The sequence below is a fragment of the Megachile rotundata genome, chromosome 1 (assembly GCF_050947335.1).
Source record: "Megachile rotundata isolate GNS110a chromosome 1, iyMegRotu1, whole genome shotgun sequence".
NCBI lineage: Eukaryota > Metazoa > Arthropoda > Insecta > Hymenoptera > Megachilidae > Megachile > Megachile rotundata.
The window spans coordinates 23,997,800-24,023,197 of record NC_134983.1 but is presented as its reverse complement, the minus strand read 5'-3'; the positions used below and the strand labels follow the sequence as shown (position 1 = coordinate 24,023,197).

The 25,398-nt window shown below is 38.5% G+C and overlaps 1 protein-coding gene and 1 long non-coding RNA gene across 8 annotated transcripts in view; one reads left to right on the top strand and one right to left on the bottom strand.

The window, feature by feature from the left end:
• The window catches only part of LOC143264634 (uncharacterized), a 38,540-nt gene extending 18,897 nt beyond the window's left edge, over positions 1-19,643 (bottom strand). The window contains exon 1 of one of the 4 annotated variants that reach the window (XR_013038476.1): positions 19,476-19,643. This is a non-coding gene — a long non-coding RNA (uncharacterized LOC143264634). The remainder of the gene's footprint in view (positions 1-19,475) is intronic. The other 3 variants (XR_013038467.1, XR_013038466.1, XR_013038468.1) reach the window with 3 other exon arrangements.
• LOC143264619 (uncharacterized) overlaps positions 1-25,398 on the top strand; it is a 392,045-nt gene that overhangs the window by 78,539 nt on the left and 288,108 nt on the right. The window lies entirely within an intron of this gene.

The following is a 25,398-nucleotide window of genomic DNA, read 5'->3' as shown; positions in this document are numbered from 1 at the left end:
TTGGAGTGACAAAGTGTCGCAAAGAAATATGACATTTTAAAATTTACAATATGTTATTCTAAGAACTTGGCCACGCAGAGATTTTAGACTACGCAGCTTCCGTATTGAGAAATGAAGTTATCCGTATCCGTAAATAACACGTTCAGCACGTCCTAACGTCGTCTTAAAACGTGTTGTGTTCACCGGCTGATCGATTAGACGTAAAGTCTGAAAGTTAAATTTAAATCGTCTCGATTTCTCCGATAAAGTTAAGGATACTTTTCTTCCCCGGTATCGAAATACGACATTCGAGCGTCATAGATTATCCATCGGTAGACATCGTAAACGTGGAAAGAATCTCCGATGCTCACCGTTCTTTTGAAAATCAACGAAGATACGCCGTGATGTTCTGCGACGGACTGTACTTCTGTATTCTTCGAAAAAGCGTATATCCACGGTTGTGCCGGATCGATCGAGCGTCCACGTTGCTCTGGATAGTCGCATCAGCGTTCGTATCACGTAAACGAACGGCGAAGAAGAATCGTGGAGACGGTTGATCCGACGAGTAACGAGACGTCGTGGTAACGAGACGAAAAAAGGATAAAAAGAAACAGAGAGACAAGTCGTTTCGGTATCTACGAGGAGAGAAGAGTTTACACGGTGCGACGTGTGGCCGGTCGCCAATGCGAAACGACATGGCGGATGCATTGGGCGACGCGTCGAAATTGCAGGTCCGTCCGTTTCCGTTGAACAGAGAGGTGACCGTGTCCTGTCTCCTTCTTCCTCCGTCGTTCGCGCAGGATACACCCCGTGGCACGTCGGTACAGAGGAGTTTCGCATTGATCGGCGGCCAGGAGAACAGCCTTGCTCTGATTGGCCACTCCTGATCCTGCGTCCTTGTCGCGCACCAAAGTTCCGAGCGAGACGCAGCAAGGACGACGAGACTTCCGAGCTGTCTGGCTGGCTTCCGCCGGTTGAACGGCAACCCGGGCCAAAATGGACCGACGAGGAAGGAGATACTGTTTGGCCTAGAAAGGGATGATAGAGGACGGGAGAGGGGACGAAAGAGAGCGACGATTCACGCGAGATGGGGGACGCACGGTAAACAAAATGGAAAATCGGTGGACCATCGTCGTGTCTCTCTTCTCCGCTCGAGTGCGCTAGAGACGGAATTATCCCGGTGAGAAAGGATCCAGAGAAACGATGTTTCAGTTACCCCCTAGAATTCTACCTTTATCGCCGACCAATCTCGCCATCAGCTGCTCCTTCTTTTTCACGATCATCTTTCTTTCGTCTCTTCGTTGCCCTTTCTCCTCATTGTATCTGTTATTTCATTCGGATGAGACGTTTCGTCTAATCGCGATTTCTACAAATTATTTGCTTTTGATTTAACCTTTCGACGTTTTTATTTGCTCGTCGAACTTCGCGGACTTTTATTTCTTATCAAACAACTTTGTTCTTTTTACTCTTTCCGTTGAACCTGGCTTTTGCTACCGGTTGTTTTTCCCTTTTCTCGATCGTTTCTAATCCCTTTTTTATCGTTACTTGTTTTTAACATTGTACAGGGTGTTTCACTTTTGTGTTACCATACAATTACAGCGTAATATATTACTACTGAGAAATAAAAATTAAAAATTATTTTCGGCTTATTTTTGCAAGGCAGAATCGTCACCCGGTCATTTGTGAAACTTCTAAGTTCTTTAAATATATTTTTGAACATATTTTAATTGTCATAAATAGCAAGTCTTTACCTCCTCAGCTAGGAATAAGTATGTATATTCTTAAATGACATCCACCGTATATGCGTCTAGTAAATTTTGCTTGCTTCGGCGCGGTTCCTATTTCACTAAACTAATATACCTAACTCCCAACATATTGTTAACTCGTGTTTTATTACCTATATACGTCATTCATAACTGTTTTGCATGCGTGAATGTCACGTGTGTTTCTAACAATGAGCATAAACGATGCCTCTTAGCCTATGCTTAGCCAGTGTTAATTTAAACGCGAAGTTGTAACCCGTAAATGTCCCATGACTTATGGGCAGTAGTATAGCTTCTTGTGCCTCCAAGGTCATCTAAAGATTAATCGTAGAATGGCACATGCAGAGCTACTTGTGTCCTCCACAAATACATACAATTTCGTTATGTAGCTAACCACAGTATATGTTAAAAAAAAAGTGATAATCAAAGTATTTAAAGTGTTAGAAAATTGAACTTCTGATTAGCCATTCTCGATTTGATTAAAGTGGCACTGTTGTACCGCCTTCTGTGGTTAGGTGGAACGATGACAAACGATTGGTCGAGCGCGGAGAGAAAAATAGGTTGAACAGACGTAAGTAGAAACACGAAGGAGGTCGGAAAGACATCGATAAGAGTATCGGTGAAAGCAGGAAATCGTTTCTTATCTGCATGTCACCGCGGGTCGCTGTTCGAGCGAAGCAAAGAGGATTCCTGAAGCAACGTTTAAATCTCTGTCCACGCTTTAGGAAGCCGATTTTACTCCATAGCTTTCTCCGGTAGGATTTTCAGGAATTTTTTTTTCCCTCTGAATTTATTGGTCGATCGGTTCTTCTCGCACGACTGTACGTCAAACGTCCATTCGTTACGGGATAATAATTGTCGCGATATTATTCAGCGCGTAATAAACATACGGATTTTAACACTTTCACGTTGATATAAAATTTTATAATGTAAATTACATTCGACAAAATTAAGGAAACACGTTTTACGCTTAACGTTTTATTTTCCTCATCGAGGTCGCGTATAAGCATATTAGTCTCACGCGAATTATCATAATCCATTTTGACTGTATGCAAAAAATATATACTCCGCGGAATTAACTCGGCAATATCGGTTATGCTAAATGAAATTGTCTTGTTTGTATGATAAATCAAAAATTTCACATTTTCGAATGCATAAAGTTTATTTAAACCGATGAAATTGGCCGGAATAATAGGTTTTCGCGGAAAGCTGATGTCTCGATGCAGGCTACGCGAGTTTTTATCCGGTTCATCTTATTATGCAGGGGGTATTTTATAGTATCATTGAAGAAACTGCATCAAAAGGCTGGAGCGAATCAGCATTTCAGTCAACGTTGGCAACCTTCTGCTATCTCCGCCCAATGAAACTCTTGCACCGCTAGAACCTCACCTCTGCCATCCTCCGACCACCTTTCCAACCAATTTCTCTTCCCTTTCCGCCTTTTTCGCCAGACCTCTACTTCAAAATTCTCTCTGCACAATTATCTACTTCGACGCGTGTATTCTGAATAACGTAGTTGTGTCAAAAAGTAGTTACGGATTTTTAATTTAAAGTTTACGCCCACAAGTTGGAAAATTAGGTTTACTTTCGTTATTAAGGAATGCGTTGAACCTGAGTATTTCGAGTTGCAGGAATTATTTTATTCATAACTGTGTGTTATAATTGCGTATAGGTTAAGAACATTAGGTCCTAAGTTTAAAAGTTAAATTTTCCGAAGGATAAAAGACGATATCGCGAGTATTACGTTCGAAGGTAGAATTGGATGTAATAAGTATCAGGCGAGTGTTGGACGGGGATGAACGATGACACCCAAGATGTTAGCGTCGATATTACAAGCTGGAAACGTGCAAATTGGTCGGATTCCATGTTGGAGAAATAATCCAGGCCATTGACGCGGGTCTCGGTTAGTATCGGTCGTTCGATTAACTTGGCCGGTTTGCATGCAAAAAAAGACGATATGATGCAAATGAACCGTCACAATTTCAAGAAGAAATATAAGGAGCGAGAGGGCGGAGGGATACATGGATCTCGCGTTCCTGATAAGTTGAGGGAATCATAATTGGACTTGGATAACATCCCTTGATCAGATCCACCCGGACAACTGGTCCCAATGAATTAACTGGTTAATCGTCGTTTACCACCCTTTTATCCTCTCGTTGAACGACTCTCTTTCCTTCTCCCTCTCAGGAGCATTTATAATATCAAGTCCAGCGAGTTAATCGCGAGACTTTATCAAAGGATTGGCTGCTGCTGCTGCTGACTACTACATTAAAAGGATTATTCGTAAGAGGACGGCTCGATTCCGAACGTAACTAACTCAGCCAGCCAAGCGGCTGCTTTTTGACCCGGCACAACGTCTTATATAATAATTTTATGAGTCACGTGGATCGGAAGTTTTTTTTTCAAGATCGTAACGCGCCGCGATCGGTTTAAGGGGGAAACCGTAAACGGCCGGTGTCTGTTTCGGGCCACGGTGATTTTATTAAAGCGAACCGTCCAAGAAAATTATGATCCTCTTTCGTTATCCTGGATGAAGATATCAGTCCGTGGAAAGAACAGGAAATTGGATTTGCGCGGAGAGCACAGGCTCGGAATAATCTACGGAATATGATAAGGTAATGATTTTTGCAATGAAATTGCACGGACATTTCATTAGAATTATTGCGAGCTGCAATGAAAGTTTAGAATACGTGTCTTGCAGCAGGACGTGAATTTTTTAACCAGAAGTTTTCTCGAATCGAAATACCAATTCCGATTTCTTCTTTTGCAGCTTTGTTCGCGCCTTTCGCTATTGCGCTACAATTAATAATGATTTTCTTGATTTCTAATAGCTGACAGAATGATCACCATCACGGCTTGAGGAGTTAGGTTATGAACTTTTACAACATAACTCGACTGGAATCGAAGCAATTTGTATGTCGATTAAACTTGGAAATTAGATGTGGATCTGACGTGGTAATGGTTTTGAAGTTATGCTAGAATTGGAGCAATCTTAATTTAGAATTCGTATTTCATGAATTTCCTTTACAAAATTCGGTTCTAGAGTAAACATATCACTTTTGATAAAACCTATCTCAAAATCGCTGATCAAAGAATGCCTATTGAGTAATAAAAAGAGTTAAGATCTAAAATTTGTTCGACGTCAGGTTGACTTTTCGGATTGTAATAAATACAAAGTCGTAGGTTAGTCGTAATCTGCTACCTGAGCCTCGTAAACGTTTAAACCCATAAACGCCATAAACACCTTATTACCAGGCCATAGTGGATTCTACATTTAACACAATTTAACCCTTCCCCAGATTGAGGAAGTCAGGGACTTCTCGAATTTTTAAACAAACTGTGCTTTCCTTATTATCACATCAGTGTTCTTAACAGTACAAATAAAATTTGTTTGCATTTATAAAATAGTGATCTCTGACGTTGAGTTATTTTTTAATGCAAATTCATCCATTCTGCAAGAAGATAGGATAAAATATTTGGTGTTATATTTTACTTTAAACTTATGGTAATTAAATAGTAATTAAAATTCTAAATCCTCCTATTTCACAAGAACTACCAAAATCCCACAAACTTCGTAATCCGTAGTCGCACCCGGAGCGAAGTTTCAAATATAGCCTACGACACATTCTACTAGTTCCGGTCCTGGGCTTGGTGCCAAAAAAAGCAGGTGCCTTGTGTAGAGTCCGAAGATGGAACACATCGAAAGGAGGACAAGCAGATCTGTTTTCCAGCGCGCAACCAGTGTCATTAGGGCATTTTATTGATTAGCTACCGAAAAGCTACCGCTGGTCGGTGCACGTGGCGCCATCTTCCGGCAACTTGAACAGTCAAGTTTGTGGGTAGGTTCGTTGGGGGTGTTGGTGAAACGAAAGGGGTGTCGACGGCGTATGAAAGGGAAGGGGGAATCGAAATCAGGGTGAAGTGGGTTGAGACGTGGCGAGACGGGTCAACCAGTCGAGACGGGTCGGTTGCGCCCCGACAACCCTGCCCGACCCCTTATGGGACGAACGTGGAGAGGGAGATAGGCCAGTATCGATCTCCCTACTGTCCCTGTTACACGAGGCTCCAAATCGTCCTCCTGGGATTCGCTTTGGTCTTGGGATCGAAACTATGCTGCGTCCACTTCATCGGTTCACCAACGATTCCATTAACCACCCACGACCTTCTCTCCACGAATTTTCCAATTATTCCAGCAGGTTTCGGGGATTAGCATCCAGGGATCGCGCGTTTTCACGAGATTGCATCCCCTTCAACTTTATTCATATCCGGCCATCCAAGTTTTTGTCGGATATTTGAACGTTACCCGATAACGAGATCCACCTGTAATCGAGGATAGGTTTTCGCTGAAAGTAGGGATACGTGAATGCAGTTTTAGATTGAATCGCTGGGTTTGATGCATGTTGCGGATTTTTGAAAATTGATGTTAGGTCTTTGGGACTCGTGAAAGTTTCTTATTACTGATGCATGATTGTAATAAGTTTTGGAGGTTTAGCTTGAGTTTAGTTATTACGGTTAAATCTTTTCTGAAACCTTTTATAATCGCTGAGCTATATAATTTTTAAATGAAGATTTATCATATGAATGTCGATGAAAACCAATTATCAACTTAAGCATTACAATAATTGTACAATGACTAGTCTGAATGAATACTAACAGGGTGCGTTATATTGATGTTGCATATATAATTATGAGATGTTTAATATACTACACTTGGAGATCGTAGATCTACTTTTTGTGAATCGAACCGTAGAGAGTCATGGATGATGCAGATAGCTTACTCTATACCATACATCTTGTATTTTCGAAACTCCGAATCCGAGTGAATTTTTAACAGATGCCTGACGTGGTTCTGCATTCGACATGAAATTTATAAGCATCTAGTCTGGTGAGTAGATTTACGTAATCAGAACCTACCGTTCGTCTCAAAAGAGGTGTAGGTAGATAGAGATCAGCCTAATTCAGACTTGAAAATGTCGATTAAATATTAACACTTAAAGGAAGGAACACAGTTACGATTATATTAAAATTGTAGGAATTCAGTTGTTAGCAATTCCCTGATGCCCTAAGTTTCTACTCCGAACAAAAACGCTAATTATACCAATGGTAGATCTATAACACCCGACCACAATAAACCACAGATAATTGTCCCAGTCACAGTGTATTATGTTGCTATTAAATGAAATTTCTCTACAATATAATTATTCAATTCTTCTCTAACATATACAACAGTCATTCTGTAACTTTTCATAAACAAAAGTTAACCCACAATATACCTCGAACTCAATCCTAAACCTACATCGAAAGAAATCCCCGTTCCCGAATTTTTATCAATTCTGCAGGAAAACTTTTCCATTTCCATCGAAGCAACGAAACTGTTCGATCCTGCAGCGCGCGGACTCGATCTCCATTCCCCGAAAAAGGAATCCCCAATTTCCTGGGAAGGGAAAAAATTCCATCGAAGCAGCACCACGTTCTTCGATAAAGTTCCCACGATATATCGTGGCGAAAGGGTCGGGTCGAGAGGCAGAAGGGAATAAGAAGACGGTTGTTTCGGGGTGTGCTTGAGGGGGTCCCCCGAAAGATTAGCATTGATCCGTGGCGCTGTTCGCCGCCTCGTGTGACGTTGGCTCGGCTACGGGGTTGATCGTTCGACTGTTAGATGGCGACACGTGTCGGTCGATGTCTGGAATTCCAATGGTCCGATCCGAGCTCGAATCACGAGGTCCCATGAACGAGGAGATGGCGGGGTGTCATGGCGTCGCGTAGCCTCTCGACGTTAGCCGGCTCTTTCGTAACACCGTGTCCGATTTTTTCCGACGTTTCGTCTCCACACGAATCCTACGGCAGGGTATTTATAAACCCGCATGGAAATAGGACCGCTTTCACCGAGTCTCCTTCGAGTTTAGCTCTCGGCCACCTTCGATTTTAGGCTTAAAACGCGTGCCTGCCCACGGAGTTTAACGACCCCGGGCTCGCGAGAGCTCGCTGCATAAACTTGTCCACTCGTGAACCCGCTTTAGAACACGGCCCTACCGCGACGAACATTTTATCAAGGGGGCGGCTACTTTGTAAACCGAGTTTAACCTGGACCCTCTGCATCGACTGAATTTCTTCGTCGCTAATTAACGGAACAGGGAGGGACGTGATTTCGTGGCGGTTCGGGTTTTCGACTGGCTCCTTTCGTTACAATGCTGTTCAAAAGTTTTGTACGTACTCTCCTATCAAGAAAAAGGCTCTCTTTTGCTGTGTAGAGACTTTACGAAAATATTATTTTTTTGTGATGTTGTTTGTGTTCTGTATAATTATTATTGAACTAAATTTTATTCAAAAATGAAACCTTTTTTATGTTAATGATTCTTAAATGATCACTGGTACAATTGGTTTGACATGCTCCTATCATAATCCAAAGTCACTTAAACTTTCGTTACTCCTTCATGTTTTTAATAAAAATGAATATAATTGAGCTTTTCGACTGAAAGGAGACCTGTACATATATTATCTGAACATACATATAAAACTAAGATCTAAGTATTAAACTTGTTTCGTACAAAAAAGAGTGAGCAGAATTTTTGAGCAACACTGTACACAAAGATAATTAGACGAGAACGTTGGACGCCTCGAATTTTGTATAATCGAATAATTAGTGAAAGAAGAGGGAAGGTTACCTTCGAGTGGAGTTGATATCATACTAACGGTGCAAGATTCCATTTCGAGAGTATATTCAAGAATTAACCGATGGTACGTTTAATAAATAACACGGTGTGCAGTATGCTGATACTATCAGATAACAGTTTAAAATTGTATATTCGAAACTTTGTTATAAATTGTTTGAATCTTCATGAGCAAAAATTGTCGATTTTTTTAAGCAAACGATGCAATACAGGGAGAGTTGGAAGATTTTTTCGTTCGTATTTTCTCACGGTATTAACGTTTTCTGATGCAACGCAGCTTCGCGTTTTCCCATGGAATACCACGAGCTCTCGAGGCGCGATTCTTGAAAGCCAAGACACTGACGAGTTGTCCCTGATTGATGGCCTGTCGAGTGAATTGCTTGGTGGGCGATCGACGGACATTTTTGGGCTAATGGACAGCCATCGTGGTTTAAGTGTACGAGGAAGAAATACGAGATGGTCTCCGTCGTACAATTGCAGACTCGTAGTTAAGTAGTTAAAGTTAACTCGTCACTCGAGAAAAAGAAAGAAGCTTTACAGATACATTTAATGGCACAGTTTAAGAAATAATTAGTGGGTCATCAGTGTGAATCTTTATACATAAGACGTAAATATTTCTCAGTCTTAAGGCATAAATCACTCGTTTGTAATCGAAGTATGCGACTTTGTACCTCTTCACATTTTTTTCTTTTCAGCGTATGATAGTAATCGTTTGGTAGTCTTCACATAAATCATGTTTCTTTCGCACGAGTTAAGTGTTTTGTTATTTAATAGTTTGCCGTGATATGCAAGTATAATCGGTATTTAGTTTAATCTGACCATAATTAGCTCATGTCAGGTAAAAAAAAATATAAAGTAAGCTTAACAAAATTTTATATTACTATTCAATAGTTTGTTCAGGCTGCTACACTGTATGTGAAAACTTGTAGCATTAATAGGGACCCTCTTTTGAAGCGCCCTGTACAGTAATCTTTTCTTCATTTCATTTGCAATATTCATATCTTAGAAGGAAGAAATCGGTAGTGAAAATTGACTTCGTGTTTGGGTCGTGGAAGGCAATTTTTCGCCGAGAAGCAAAAAGCTACCTCGAGATAGAAAAGATTCCTTCGGAACGGAGCACCCCGCATAGTTTACCCCTAATTTAACCCGTTATTAGTTTTGGCCTTTTTATTGCGCTGCTCTTCGGACACCATTCTCTTTTTGACTTCGGAAACCTGAATACAATTACCGGGTCGGTGATCTTAAAGGCTTAAATCCTTAAAATACGTTTTTGGTAATAAAGCTGTTAAAGAATTCTACAAGTGAATCGATTTATGTATTTACGGTCGAAGAACCTGCAGTAAAAAAATTTCGAAAAGGGTGGAAATGGATGGGTCCAGTTTTCTTAGGACAAATTTTTACTGAACGTCTCAAGACTTTAATTTTATTATTCAGTAATTACATGTATAAACATTGTCTTTCTTTTTGTATATTATTAATGCTTCAAAAATTGTCTAAATACATTGGTAAATATAACGTAGTATATTAATTGCATGAATAATTATATCATTTAATTTTCTAACTTTCAGAGAATCATCTTTAAAAAGGTTAAATAAAACTTTCAACAGAAACCGTCTAATCATGCGAAAATTAATTTAATCCGTTGCATAAATGCAAGGATAAATCTTCTCACTCCCTAGAAACAATTAATCAAAAGAACGGGAACAAAGGGTTGCGGAAATTAATAAAAATCCTAGAATACATCCGAGTACAAGTTATAAAATCGTTTACCTCCTCGGTTACTACCGTTTTCTCGTGAAAGAAGCAAAGAAGGCGGGCCAATTCATTTCCTCCCGCCATCTGGAGCCGCCCGAAGGAAATGGAAAGAGGAACGGAGCAAAAATGAGAAGAGTGCTCGAGATGTTGCTGAAATAGTGTTGCACGCGAGAATGTAGTTCTTCGAAGAACGATAAAAAATCAACAATGTTCGTTCAGCATTGTACAGCGATTCTTGTCATGGAAAATGAGGATTTGCTAATTAAACTTCCTTTGTTACTTGCACTTGTGTCAACGAGATAGGCCATCGTGTTGTTTATGGGTGCATTACTCTTATGAGCAGTGTTATCCTATCTATATGTAGCGTCCGACCCAGCTAGATAAGGCGACCCGATTGTTTTTGATCGTATTAACCCTTTGCTCTCGTACTCGTCATTACTGCCACTTTAACATTGCTCTTTCTTTTTTATATCAAAATATTTCTTTTTGTGGGATTTCAGCGACCGGTTGATTTGTAGCGTGTAAGCTTTCCTGAACAACTATGTATTTTTTCTTCTGTTGGTTAGGTTAGGTTAGTGATACACATACATAATATACTTATGTGGTTGTGTATTGAAATTAATAGATTAACAGTATGATAGAACAATACTAGACTTCAGTAGTGAAGTTGTAGAACAGCAACATTGAATTTGCAATCTCGAACATCACAAAGCTAAGATCAGTAACAAGAAATTTTAAGATAATCCAGATTTAGTATCAGCGAAAGTGAGCATACTCGCGAAGGTGTTCAACAGGCAGCACACGTCAGACTATTAAGAATCGATAACGAAATTTGGATTGCAAAGAGTAAACACAAACTGCGTTTTCAACCATAGAATACCAAATGAGTAAACACGTTAACGTCGGTTTATTCCGAACGTGTTCCGATTTTTTTTCGCTACTTGTTCGTACTCGTACTTTCGATGCTCGTCGCGGAATAATTACTCCATAACCGTATGTGAACCGGGTCTAAACAAACCCCGGGATTCCTATTCCTCTCGAAGACACAGGATTACATACGCTCTGCAAGTGGCTCCCTCTTTTGCAAGCTTCCCACGTGTTACGTGTTCCTTCGCATGCATTCGAAAGCGAAAACAACTCGTGTCTCCGATTTTTCACGTGTGTCGATCGTAAAGTGACTAAAAAAAGACGTGTAACGACGTGACACAGAGTACTTCAGCTTTGTTTATCTTGGATGTGTCAGCTATCGAAGAGATGCGAATTAACCTGTTTTAAAATTTAGGTTAGCAAATTTAGGGATTCTGTGATTTTACTTGAGTGTGTAGGGATTTAGAAATTTGGGAATTTACTGATTTATATATGTATTTGTACAATTTGAACAGTTGAGAACTTGATAATTTAGGAATGTCGAGATGTGAGAGTCAAGACTTTTAATGATTAATCTGAAAGTTTAGAAGTTTGAAATTTCCAGTATGAAAGTTTGAGAGTATAGAAGTATGAAAATTTGTTTTTAGAGCTTTCAACTCCTGAGAACAAGGAAACTAAAAAATCTGAAAGTTTCACGATTTAGGAATTTGAAAATTAGAAAGTTTCAGAGCATATTTGATCTGCCTAAATTGAAGTGTCGAAATTTCCTGTAATTATCCCGGGGAAGAATTTCTCGTTCCACGGACGAAATTGAACGACGAAATAGGAAAATTCTTCGCAAGCAGATCGGTTTAATTAAATTTTTAGCGGAAGAGAGAGGGGACGAAGGAAGTAGAAAGAAGGAAGAAGAAGAATCAGCCAACCTGTTCGTCGCAGATGTCGCTGCGAACGTTGGTTACATCCGATTACGTAACAGCGCCGAAAGAAAAATTGCTCGCCTGGCGAAATATAATCCCCGCAGCTGTGCACGGAGCATCAGTTATGCGCCAGGCATATCCTATATCCCTCGGGGAAACGGATTTTAAATTTTCGGCCCGAAATACGGAGTGTTGAGGCGAAAGGGTTCTGTAACTTATAGCTTAGATATCTGTAGGATGCTCCATGAATTCTTTCTTTTACAAATTTAATAGCTTTTCGAATTTCTAAATTATTCACTTTCTGACTTCCTACATTTCTAAATATCTAAATTACTAAACTCTCGAATTTCTGAGCACCCAAATTATTAAGTTTCTAATTTCGTAAAAATCCCGAATTCGTAATTATTGAAATTGAAGAGCTCGAAATTTTACAAATTCGTCGAATCTCTATTTTCGTACAATTTTGCTAAACTAATTTCGAATGTCTAATAATTAAAGTTGAAGCAGATAAATTAATAACTATGTCCCTCGAGTGTAGGAAGTTAATTATTTTTTTAATTTATAGACAAGATAAGATTACAAATCGTATACACGTTTATTAAGATAACTATGAAACAGTTATTGAGCTCGTGTTACTATAGATAGTTTATTTTTGCAATTTTCCATTGATTGGGCAAGTTAGATATATTTACGAGATAGCCAAGAACGGATTGCCAGGATTGTATCTGTACATACTTTGCATTACATTTAATATATGCCACTGGCAGACAAGTTAATAATGAACATTATAGACATGTTTATTAGACAGCCAAGCAATAGTTGCTAAATTCGTACCCCGTACTTCTAATACTTTATGTTACGATTGCCAGCAAGGTAGTAGTGAAAATAGACGTTTAAAACTTTATCGTGTTAAGAATCTCGTGTCTAGCAGACACAACTTTTATTCACTTTCGCTCGATGAAACGGTGCTGCTTATTGACTTAAATGCGGTTGTGAGACATTGTCGCAATATGCACTTTACACGTTAGAGAGAGCTGTTAGGCCTTCTTCAGACATTTTTCATAACCTTGATTAAAACGATTTATAGCAGAGAGTTATTCATAATGGTAGTCAAATTGATTAGATAACATGCTGTGTGGTTTCTCACTAATAGAGATACTTAGACGTACATTTGTTAATGAAATCATGAAATATAATTTACGTTCTGTGTAGATTGTAGTATCTAATATTTAGTTGCTATGAAAGGATTGTGAAGCGTTCATTTTGACCACCCTGTATAGAAAGCTGCACGTAGCATCTTTCAAAATGGCGCGTTCTGTTTCTCGCGCATAAGATGGCAGTCACGTGTGGGGAGCTTACGAGTTCGAATCGCTATTTGCATTCTTAATGCAGCACTTTTCGAGCTGTTTGATTTCAGTCGATGATGTCGTATATTCTTAAAATTAATTCATAAAAAATTAAGTATTTGAAACCTTGTTATTTCACTTTCCATTAGTATATCATGAAAAAGTTAAATGTATTGCCATGTTATTATATTTCAGTCACATTTAATGCAGCAAACTTCTGTTATTTCTTTAACAATATATTGTAGGAATTATTAAAATATTCTGTTATTATTAATCTCAATAACATTTTCTTATTAATTAAATAAGTGAACGTAAATTCAGCTTCAACACGTTTATACAAAATCTATTTCTTGAAACTAGGAACAGAAGAAAACGAAGACGATAATTTACAAATACTCTAATTTATACTACTTTTGCTAACGTGTAAGTTGATTTACAGCAATGGGCAAGCCACTATAATTAACTGCTATTGCTCTAGTTACCGACAGTCTTCTGTTAACTCTGGTTAATTTAACGCGCAAAAGCGTCGAAAACCCGAACTCGAGAATATGTATCTTAATAACGTGAATTTTTGTCAGGAGCCCCATAAACGTACCCCATAATGTATATTCCTACGAACACCTGCCGTCGGACTTCTCAGATTTGGAGACTCGCCAAAGTCAGGAGTTCCTTTCCATTTCTCGAAAATCTAGTCGCGGAAATTCGTCTATTCGAAAGGAAATGGCGACACGTTACTTTTCGGTCTTTCTTACTTCTTTTCCTGCCTTCCAGTTCATGATTGACCCGACTGACTGACGGGGTCGATTCGTTAGATAGAAGCTGCCGAAGGAATTCGAGATGGAGCGTGAAACAATGAATTGTTCCTTGCGAGGACATTTTCTTGGTGAATGGGCAGAACGAAAGTAATAAAAGGGGGAATTCTGCTCTTTTAGGAAATGAAGTTACATAGTGTCTCGTCGGTGATGGGAAGTCTTTGACAAACATGCTGAAGTTGCTTTTGGAACTGATAGTTTTTCTTGCGTGAAACTTTGCGATAAAGATTGATAAAGGGAACAGAGAACTTTTCTGTCCTTTCGCATGTTAGTTTTTTCGACGATAAACGAAATCAATGGGTTCGGTATATTGGTATGGTTTATAAACTTATTTGAAATGTATCTGTAGGGGTAATAGTATTTGTAAATTCACGAGATTGAAGATGGAGAAGAAATCTTGAGAGGAATGGTGTCCGACGGACAAGTCTGACCGCAATTGAGAGAAATGTTTTCAGAAGTATAGGTTATTTACTGTATTTTATATTGATTTTAGTGAAAATTACTGTAAATGTGTTTCTGTCTAACGATCATTAGAATTATTAATGAATAAGTTGATTATGTTATTCGAATCTGGTGAGCTTTGCCGACGGATTTCAGCTGATGTGTTAGATATATTAATTCCGCTGTATTTGCAATTATGAACAATATTATAAATTTTTAAACATTTCCTTTTCACATTCGAAGCATTTAAATTTCCGGTTTTCTATTTTCTTAGAAATAAATTTCTTAAAAATTTGAAGGAGCATACAGCAAGGTTAATCCTCGGTATTCCAATAACTATCAAACTCTTACTTGAAATCTACATTTCGAAATTTTAAATCGACACAAAATGGAAAGAATGACAATTAAGAATGTTATCGTAAGGTCATACTAAACTGCTAAATAAAGATATACGTAATTGTCCACACATTCTGTAAAGCTACTAATGGTCATACTATTATCAGCACCTAATCACAGCTAAAAATAAAGAGTAACTGTTAACGATGAAAGTGAAGAATATCATTGCAAAAAACTGCATACGTAAGGCAGTCTTCAAAGTGTTAATTTTAAGCGATTTGCATCGTTAGTGCATACAAGTTCAATTTACTCGGTCATTAAGATCAGGATGCATTTATTAAATGATACCGGCAAATAACACATTGGTCATGTACGCAGTTATTCGTCGAAAAAGATAAACGATTTATCTGCACGATTGCTATCAAGTAGCTTTTTGCGTTGGCCGTTTTAAATGTTATCATCGGTTTATACTGCTCTTTTTATCGGAACTTGCTCAGTCACGCAATAACGTGTCGGCAGTGGATGAAAGAAAATATTACACGCATCCTCCGATTTACACGGTACTTTATTTACACGATTTCGAATTTATACGGCTTTTTAAATAATGCACTTCGAAATAACTGGTGAAAGTTAACGTTTCGTATGGATGTAAGGTACTTTTAAATTTTTCTAAATATCTTTTACTGTGAAAGTAAGTATGCAACATGTGTTTTAATGAAAAGTGAATCGTGTGTTAGGTGTTTCGCTAAATCCAAACAGCTTTATCTTCTTTTCCGTTGCTAAATAGTTTTTTGTTCCCCGCAATTTAGTCACCCACATCTTTTTTACTATTTTACAAAATGTGAAGAATATTCGAAAGCCGAAATTCGAAGGCAAAGTTGGTTGAGAAAACGTGGGGAGGCTGGAAATTCCTTCGGAACAGAGATAACGCGGTGGTTACCGTGTAAAAGGAAAACTGAGAAAACGCCATAGCTGGAACCCAGCTGTCAAATGATTTTCCAAGGTATATTCCCGTAGGACGATGGAATCTCGGAGTTCCTCGCGATCTCGCTACGCGCCCCCTTTTATAGCTCGATTTTGCTAGAGAAATATTGTTCCAGCCGAGGCGTAAGGAAATAACTCTTCCTTCTACCAAATTTAGACTCGATCCTCGATCACCTTTTACCTCCTTTTCGTCCTGGCAAGCGTTTCTTCGTGTATTCATTCCTGATATAGATATACATCGCCTACCAAAAATATCTACCTATTTTCGTCCACGAACACTCCCATGAAATTTAAGCATCCAATACAAACTCCTCAGAAATAGTTTCTTTTCGTGTTTCTCACAGATTGCTACTAATTTCTCATTTACTTTTGCAAATTTTAATACTTTGCAAAGTTTGTTTAATACTTTTCAAATCTTCTTTCATTTAATACTTTGCAAAAAGAAATCTTTTGGCAAATTTTTTTATACAAACGCAGCAGTAATTTATGATATTTTTACTCTGCTCATGGATCTTGAACTTGTAGTTGCAATAATAATCAGAATAATATTGAGTATACGTTCATGTCATAAAACAATATTCTCTTTTAAATTATTTGCACAAAAAAGATAGTGATTTATATCAGTGCTCCGCTCATAAATTTTGATCGAATAATTAGAATAAAAATTTGAGTAATGTTAAAATTGTAAAATGTACGCGATCAAACGAAACGGTGTCAAGAAAGAAAACTTTACAAATTCACGACGTATTACCGACTCCGCTCATGTTTCGCTGTTACAGCTTCATTCATAGGAGTATAAAGAAAGTTTGTGTATCTGCTTACATTAACATAGGAAGGAGTACTATCATAAATCAAGTTATGGACGTTTCGCTAAGTCGTGAATGCGCCATAGAGCCTAACATTGTCGTGCAGTAAAATCACTTTGTTTCATTTCCTCGTAAAATGCGGCCGTTTTATGATCAATTTCTCGCTTAAGCGTCTCATTTATTGCCTGTATAGGTTTGCAGTGAGCGTCTGGACAGCTTTTAACAGTTCGTAGTACAAAACCCGAATGCATATATCCCTATAGAATATACGAGGGTACCTCGTGCTCGCAGATGTTGCGCAATGGTCGTGATATAGTGCGTTCGCCAGAATTAATCCACGATTTTTCGCAATCAAAATCGCCGTAGCGGATTGATATTTCAGATATGATCGATGAAAGCAATTTCGGACGAGTATAAAACTGATTTTTATTCTTTGCAAATCGTCTTTGCTTCGCGTGAGCGTTCAATTGTGATGCTGTGATTGCCATACTCGATCGAATTAATACTTGTAGCAATCGGCCTGAATAACGTAGCCGACTTTCGTTGTGACTACTTGCTAGTGTGCTAGATTTTCATGTATTATGCACAGGCACGTCTTCATTGGTGAAGCGTGCGCTTGCATGATCCATTTATGGTGTTATTCATTTTGAATCTCAGAGATTCCAAGTATGGAGATTTAGAAATGTAAGAGTTTAGAATGTAGGTGGATTAAATTAAGAAATTAGAATTTTGGCAGATAGAATTTAAGGACTTGCAATTTAACAAATTAGAATTTCAAGGTTTAGAATGTTTAACATTCCCGATTTAAAAATTTGGGAAGTGTGAGAAACGAAGCAAAAAATTCCTTCCTTTGCCCAGATTACATTAGTCAAGGGATCAGAAATCGATGGAGATCAGCTATCGCGGCGTTCCTCTTTTTAAATATTTATATCAATCCCGATCCGATCTAGTTCCAATTTCGTTGACGGAAAAAGGAGCGAGGACGATCTCCGTGAAAGCGGATTACAAGCAACGAACGTCAGAAGCTGAGACGAGAAAATGCAATCACTGGAAAGATTTTCCTCCGTCGTTCCTTGGAATTGAACTTTTGTTGTCTCACCCCATCGGGGACCTGTCTCACCTTCGGTAACTCTGTTCTCCTTTTATTTCGACTTCTCTCTCCCTCTGACTTTCGTCTCATTCCTGAAACCTCCTCTAATGCTATCGTTTCACCCTCTCCGCGTGTTCTGGCTCGCGAATCACTGCCTTTCCATTCCCCGCATTCCAACTTGGATGTTACCAGGGAGAGCCTGCGAAGTTTCGTCGGTCTGATTATGAAAAGTTGCCGGCCTGCAGCCTGTCGTCGCGAATGACACTTTTGAAACTTTGCTCTTACGAGACACCCTACTTCCGCTTTCCAAGAACTTGCCTAATCGTTGTTTCAGGTATTCTCTGAGGAAAAAAACTTCGACTCTTTTAGGACTACCCTCTTACGCTAAGAATGTTTATACATTCGAGTCCACGAGTCTTGGGACATTTACTAGTTTCAGAGTTATTGTATTAAGGTTATTGTATTAAGGTCATGAATGTGGAGGTAGTTTTTTTCATTAATTTTTCAGAGTACCGTGTCTATATTATACAAGGGTTTAATTCACGAGTAGTATCTCAATTCTACAAATTCTAATTTGCCTTTCGATTAGGAGTCAGACTAAAAAGTCAGCCATTGAAATTCCTGTATTTATCAAAGGAATGCAACCAGGTTCAGATATCCGTGGACTAGAAAAACAGGTGATATCGATGCTAAAACGTAGCGTACTCTAAAACAAAGGTTTCTCTGTTATCTGAGCAGCATTAGTCGGTATCAGGTATCGTGAGGAAGCCGCAGAGGGCAAAGGAGAGCTCGTAGGTGAATGATACCGGGTTGGTACCGGTGGTGTAACGCTGGGAATATAATGCAAAGTTTATTATAACGTTGGTACATGGCAGCCTATCTCGTGTATTACGGGACCAACGAAACTTGTTATCGTCGCTGATACTCAAAGTTGCAGTTGACCGGGTACGGGCGGATCCTCGTAAATCGCGATTTCGCAAGCACGTGGGTGGATGGAACACGGTCACGGGGACCGACGCATAACGGAGGAAGAAATTTGTAAATTTTACTTGTTACACGCCTGTACGACTATAAGTTGTCCCCTGGACGATCCACCGCGTTTACTTACTTCGTCCAAAAGCGTTTCGAATATGTAATCATCTCGGGAGTGGGAGTAACGAGCCATTGTCCGTGGCTTATTTTTATATTCGAGGGTGGTTTTCAGAGTGTTTTATATCCGTTCTGTGAGAAACTCTTCGTTATTTAAAGATGTTATTTGTAGCGCGGGAATTAGAAATTTTATTCCTGCCAGCGGAAGTATCGTTCGTTATGTATCGTACGATGCAGAAAATATTGAAAAATCGGGCATGGAAAAGAGGAAGTTTTACATACAAAATTGCCTTTGAAACCTCAGATCAATGTTTATACTTTTATCTGTACAAAAGTATAGCAATCAAGTAGTGTCTATTATATCGGGTTGTGATTATATCAGATTTTAAATTTGCTTTTGTTGGCAGTATTTGTTGCACAGAGTGGACTGAATATAGTCGAGTAAATAAAAGAATATCTTTATCGGATCGAAGGGACGTACCCGTGAAAGTGGTATCATCAAAGTGATATGTCTGCTAGAAGTCTAACAGTATAACAGTGAAATGACTGTTTTAAACTTTCTTTATCCAGCACGTACCGCTTATATCTATATCTCTCTAAAGAACTTATAAACGTTTACCTTGAGGATGAAGATCTCCCACACGCGAGGACCTTGAAGCTAATTTCACCTTGAAGAGAACACAAATCTCCGCGTAGTCGAGTCTGAAGACCTTGAGCGAAGACTGTCTCAGACCTTCACCTGTCAGCTTGGTGGTTTACCGTCCGCCATGATTTGTCAACCAGATAACGGTGAAAAAACGGTCAGCGTAACCCTTTCTTTGCACCCGATTCGTTGAAAAGGAAAGGGTTTTTCTTCCCTGTGCATCGTCCTTCCTGGTCAGCCTTCGTGTTTTCGTCCTCAAATTCGTTTATTACACCTCGCGTGTACGGGCTAAACCCTTTTCCTCTTTTTTTTCTTCCCCTTTTTTATTGTCAAGGTGAGGTATCAGGTAAATGACCGTCGTTGCATTGCCGTTTCCAGCGGCGTGCCATGGAAAGGGTTATAAAAAGAATACCTTCGTCTACCCCTTTTCCGGAGACCTTCGGCGTACAAGTATCTTTTTTTCCTTTTCTCTCTCTTAAATTGCCTTCGGTCTACTCGCCAGTATTTTTCTACCGTCGCGTGTTTTTATATACTTTTTTAAACCCTTTGCACTCGAAACACGTGTCGACGGTGCACTCTGAACGATATTTCGCTGGAAAATTCTGGAAAGAAGAACAAAGGGACTGGGAAACGTAGTAAAGCGTCGGGGAAGTTTCGCTGGAACGATATTAATATTTCGACAGGTGGAAAGGAAGATTCTTCGATTACGAAACGAAGGATGCGGATAAAAATGGAGGTCGCTATAAACGGACGACGTGATCGGGAAAATACTGATATTCTTTTGATGGGTTCCTTATAGAAAACCTGTAGGTGAGTCTTTCCTGACATTTCGAGAAATCGCATGTATTCGGAATTTTTAAATGTTTAAATTAGGAGTGGATAATATATCGAACTTCGTTAATTATCGAAGGTACAGTGAAATATCTTTGAGTGAAACAGTTGAACAGACCATTGTTGAAATGTCACACGATATCTGAACGTCGACAGAATAAATATCGATATCGATTTCCTGTTAAATCAAAATAAGAGATTCCCTTGTCCACAATGAGTACAGCATGGTTAACCAGAAATCGCTGTTTGTTCATTGAGTGAATAGTCGCTGCAATTATTTAGAGAAAGAAAGGAGAATTCGAAAACATGATGGAGGAAAGGGCGTCTGTGCTCGAAGATCGGCGCAATGGGTGTCTCGTCATCTTTCCGGGTTGAAAAGAGGGTTGATGCGCGCGCATCGGCTCAATACCAGCCACCGAAATGACCCAGCCTCTCTCGGTCGACCACGTGTGTAGCCATACCACAGTCGACCCAACGAACCTCCTCGTCTTCCCACGAAAAATGCATCTCCTCTCGCCCATTCTTTTCTTCGAAGCGATTCTTCCGCTCTGATACCCCTCACCCCTGCTATTGCACCCTCTAGCCGTCCTACAAACTCTCCTCACGTTCTCAACAGCCGCGATGGACATTGGCGTAACTAGGATTTTTGCCCCGGATCGCCTTCTCCAAATTTATTTACAGCGCTAATAACGCTCTAAACATTAGTAGCTTATCAAGATTTGAATTTTTGATATTTGTTACGTTGGAACTTTGTGAATTTCAAAATTTAGAAATTTAAACCTGGGAGTTTGAAAATTTAGATATCTAGAAATTAAAAAATTGGAAATTAGGAAATATAGATATTTAGCAGTTTAAAAATCTGAGACTCCATAACTTCGAAGATTTTTAAAGTGCAACATAACAAACACTCATGTTGCATATGTGTATGTTTGTCCAGTGTCGTAATGTGATTACGCCAATGGTATCCTTTTGCTTTCGGAATAATATCCGGTCCACTTTTCTCAGTTCTCTTTGTATTTACATATGCTGTTCCGCATGGCGGAAGTTTTGGTCCGCGCGGAATTTCATCGGGAAGAAATTGAAGTGTAAAAGTATGCCCATTTTCCCCGGAGCGGCTAGACGCGCTTGTCCGCCGCGTCGTTTCGCTCATGAATGTGGAAAGGATTTTTCGGAAGCGGCGCGAGCTATGATGTTCGACCGGGGCTCGGCTTTGCATCAATCTGAATTTAGATTAGAGGATAAATATTTGAAGGCAGTTGGACGGAGATGAGGTCGCGGTTCAAATGGAAATCGTGTGCTCTACGATGATGAACGAAGCGCAGTTCAAACCGTGCGCAGAGTAATTACCCCGAGTTTCTCCGCAACTGCGTCATGTTTCCATTAATGGGTACAGTCGATTTTAAAAATCGTGTATTGAGAGGATTCTGATAATTATGTATATATGTACATATATTGTTTAACCCATATTTAGTTAAATAATAATTACATACGCAATGCTATGCAGCAGTTAAGTAGTAGTTAGATTACTGACAAATATTAAGCAGAAAGAAAAATAGTGCAGTAGGTTCAATGAACAGATAGTTCTGCAACTAATGATAATAAGAGAAGAATCCGATGTAGACCAATAAAAATTTAAGTGCAAATGTAAATCTACCCATCTTAACGAGTCAGAATGACCCACCTTAGATAAACAGAATACATTAATTTACATAAACTGTCTGGTTAGTGTTAATTACATGGTTAGTTAAATTTATATCATTTGAGATTTGATGTAGATCAATTAAGTTTACGGTGGTGTGGTAATTGGCAATGTAGAACGAGATTCTACCAGGCAGCATTAATTATTTCATTCTGAAATTTCGTGAAGTTAAGAAATTTTTTAACTCGAGAATTTGCAAGCTTCATAATTTATTAGAGTGCTTGCTAATTGGAGCTTGTGTTCCTTGTGTACCTGTGGTGCGTAGATTGTCAATCGCTTCTACTAATTTCAATATTTCAGTCATTTTCTGTTCGATCCCATGTTAATACTAAGCGAATAATGATAAAATATGTAGACATTTGACTTCCGTCCTCGTAACGAAACGTGTTTTCCGTCGTTGCAGACATTTAGATAGTCAAACATTTTATTTCCTTCTACTCGACTAACACTGACCGCGCCTCCATAAATATACGCTACTCTATAATTTAAATAATTTATTCTATATAGTTGAAGATTATCCGAACGAGCAGGTGTCCTATGACGTCTGAGCGGAATTGTGTAATATATAAGTACTTACCTTAAGTTCCGGGGTACATCCGAAAGAGGCCATTTTTCAAGATTAGGGAAAGATGAGAAAAGTTTTAATGTCCTTGTGATTGAGATACCAAGACAGATTCAACCGTTTCATAGTGATAGTGGTGTAGGAATATACAGGCTGTATCAAAAGTATCGAGCAATTTTTGTCAATAACCAAAAAAAATTAAAAACTTTAGTTAACAGGAAAGATGAAATAAGTTTACAACGAATGTACCAACGCTGAATCACTCTGTATACACGAGAGCGTTGCCAGAATACTAGGAAATATTTTTTGTTTCTCTTTTTTATTAACGCATGTGCGATAAGCAATAATTCATGAATCTTAGCCATGACGGGAGTTATCGAAATGGTTTTTCTTTACGCACCTAAGTATCTGGATTTGGAAGGAAGTTTGACGAATTTACGAGCTGGCAGGGGAAAGTCATCTATAGTTCATAGTTATTTTTACACTTTGTTCTGACAAAAGCAAAAAATGTGTTCACGGAAATTCGAGGATTTATGAAATTACATAAACATGCAGAAGACATCTTTATGATTATAAGGTTTCTTTTTCTAATTCGTAATAGTTTATAGTTTTATAATTTGTAATATTCTGTATCTTAGGTAAAGAAGTTCAAACCACTTATTTGAAGTAAAATTTTTTTATTAGCAAATCATTTTTACAGGAAATGTCACATATTGCAGTCTTAGGCTTTTTCTAAATTCTACATTTGACTTATCTTATAAGTTCTAGATTGTCCCTTAGAGTGCAAGGGTACAGCGTGCGTGCTGTACATTCGCGTGCCAACTTACCAGCCACGCACAGATACTATAACAAATCATAAAGACCTCTCAGGGTAAACTGTCACCATTTTTCTTCGAAAGAAGCAAGCGCGAGTGCGTGTAAGTTCGCGCGTGGATAAGCAGCTCGTTTGTAACGCGAGTATCACGCTAGTTGCGACTGATAAGAGAATTCCCGTCACTTGAGCGCGTTAAGCGTTCTCCACGTTTTCGTACGACCGTAAATCTCGCCCTTTCCGTCACGTTCCATATTTTCGTGCGACGCGACACGAATACTCCGACTGGGAAGGAGATCGAAGTCTCGAACGAGTGGACGATAAAAAGAAACAAAGAGCAGACCTCGTTTCCTCGACTATTTTTACCGCCTTTTTAAAACACCCTTCTTGTCGATAGGCTCGGTACATTGTGGCAATTAGCTTAACGTTGATTAAATTTCTAGTTCAATTTTTGCACGAACTTGCTCGTAAAAATGTTGCAGTATAAATTGGGGTTTTGGGTTATCAGGTGAATTTTTTAATTTCTTTCATTGTAAATTTCCAAATTTCTAGTTTATTAACGTCTTCGATGATCAAATTATTAAATTACAAATTGCAATATTTATAATTTCCGAATTACTGCTCATTAGAAATTGAAAATAGTTACAAGAGATGAATTAAGTCGTAAATGGAAGCGTTACTAAAAAGTACGAATATTGTGATAATTACCGAAGTACGTGTGATAATATTAATATTATCGTATTAACGATACTATTAAACAAATTGTGGAAAAGCATAAACGAGAAATGGGAATACTAGATATCTATATTGCTTACGTTAGATTATTTTTGATGCGCTGTTAAAGGAGAGCTATTATCAGTTCATGTCTGTTAGTACATAAAACACACTTAACTCGACTCGTAAATTATTTAGCTTCATTACTGTTCCTTTATTAATGATACACGGCTACTGCGTACGACGATATTACGGTGGTTACGATAATACACCATATTCCTTTTTCACGCTTGCGTATATTTTTGCACTTTTTGCTTCTTTATCTGTCAATAAATTTTGCATCATCGAACCAATATGGGTATTCTTGCCTTGAGGTTCGACGTGACACGGGTTGATACGACAATTCGAGTGCTATGGGAGAATCGATGGGAGAAAGGGAGTTTCGAAGGGCGTCGTTGCACGCGAGAATGTTAAACCTTGACATTTTTAGACGCTTCGAGTATTCTTACAGTGTCACTTCGGGCTCTTGCTTTTCACGCTTCGACTACGACATGCTTTGATCGACACCGATCGAACATTGCGCACCTACGTTTCTTCCTTTACTTCTTCTTTGCAATTGCTTATCTTCTTTCTCTCATAATTTGGCTTTCATTATTACTTAATGATAAATACGAAATATTATAGCTTATTCTACTTGCAATATTTATACATTGAATGTATTATAATCATCATGATATTCACTGTATTAAATATGCTACGTATACTGTAATGTTTGTATTACATACTTGTGATTAGATGTATTACAAATTCTATAATATGTAAATCTTGAATGTGTTACAGGTTCTGCAATATTTAGGTGTTGAATGAATTACAAGTTCTTAAACATTGAAATATTAAATGAGTTACAAGTCCTATTTTTTAAAATTAAATATGCTATAAAATTCTAAAATACTCGGATATAAATTGTATTAAAAAATTCTAAAAGTTGTATATCCTCCCTGCAGAAAGTGTATAAAAATAAATAAGTGATAATGTATCGGTTACACTCAGTATTTTACTGTCAATCTTTCGAACTTATTGCCACCCACGAGCAATAGTAAAATGCGCGCAACAGTTAGGACGTTTTGATCGTATAAACACGTCTTCAACGTCTGCTCGTTAAATAACGAGAGAACGTATACAGATGATTGTATATAAACGTTTTGTAGGATAGACGCGGTATTGTTTATTACCGTTTGTTATTATAAATCGATCGTTGACGTCGTTGGTTTACAACTAATAC